The sequence below is a fragment of the Phoenix dactylifera genome, unplaced genomic scaffold (assembly GCF_009389715.1).
Source record: "Phoenix dactylifera cultivar Barhee BC4 unplaced genomic scaffold, palm_55x_up_171113_PBpolish2nd_filt_p 000875F, whole genome shotgun sequence".
NCBI classification, from domain to species: Eukaryota; Viridiplantae; Streptophyta; class Magnoliopsida; order Arecales; family Arecaceae; genus Phoenix; species Phoenix dactylifera.
In genome coordinates, this window is record NW_024068238.1 from 69,709 (window position 1) to 70,931 (window position 1,223).

General features: G+C 41.0%; 1 pseudogene; it reads right to left on the reverse strand.

Annotated features, from left to right (window-relative positions):
* Nucleotides 1-833: 833 nt before the first annotated feature.
* On the reverse strand, nucleotides 834-931 carry LOC120107469 (annotated as a pseudogene).
* Between the last annotated feature and the right edge of the window lie 292 nt (nucleotides 932-1,223).

Consider the following 1,223-nt stretch of genomic DNA (forward strand, 5'->3'; position numbering starts at 1 on the left):
CCCAGCGTGCAGGAGTCGACTCGGCTGAAGCAGGAGTCGACTCGGCTGAAGCAGGAGTCGACTCGGCTGAAATAGGAGTCGACTCGTGAATAGTAGTCTGCCGGCACTGTAGCTGGGAGTCGACTCCGCACTGTAGCACTGAAGTTGGAGTCGACTCGAGATCATTGTAGCGCTGAAAATCAACTCTCTGTCTTTTTGTTTGTTCTCAGTCGGAGTCGACTCGTAGAGTATCGGAGTCGACTCGAGCACTGTTTCTTGAAACTCTAGAGTGCCAGAGTCGACTCTAAACTTTCCGGAGTCGACTCGAGGACTATTCTTTTGAATTTTTCTTTAAATTTGCTCCTCCAACTTGAATTCTTTAAACTTGAAGCTTGGGCCATAAATTGTAGCTTTCTTCCAACTTTTCTTGAGAGCTTTGGAGGCCTTCTTGTATTCTTCCAATCTTGCTATGTTCCTTGCAAAATAAATTCTTTCTCCTTGCAACACAAACATTAGTATTTATACTTCAAGGTTTTGTGATCATCAAAATCAATCTTTAAATCAATCTTTGGGTCATCAAACCAGGAGTAATTCAATTGCTGCCCAAGTATCATGGGATGGAATCCGAGAACCCTTATCTTCACCTTAAGGATTTTGAGGAAATTAGCATCACATTTAGAGTGCCAAATGTATCGGAAGATGTCTTTAAATTGACCTTGTTTCCTTTTTCCTTGAAGGATAAAGCCAAAACATGGCTGAACTCCTTGAGACCAAGATCGTTAGGAACATGGCATGATATGCAAAGAGAATTCTTAAAAAAGTTCTTTCCCGCACAAAGGACTAATTTTTTGAAAAGGCACATTAGTAATTTCCAACAAAAAGACCATGAAACATTTTATGAATGCTGGGAGAGATTTAAAGATTTGCTACTCTCTTGTCCTCATCATGGGTTTGAAATATGGAGAACCATTAGTTTCTTTTACGAGGGATTGTCTCCACAATTAAAACAATTTATAGAGACTATGTGCAATGGTCTATTTTTGGAAAAGCAACCCGATGAGGCATGGGACTATTTAGATTCCCTCGCAGAGACTGCACAATTATGGGATACAGAGGATAGAGTGATTAAACCTTTGCCTAAGCCTACTAACATTGGACACGGGGGCCTTTACAACCTGAATACTCAGGATGATATTCAGGCTAAAATGGCAGCCCTTACTAGGAAGGTAGAGGAAATTGAACTT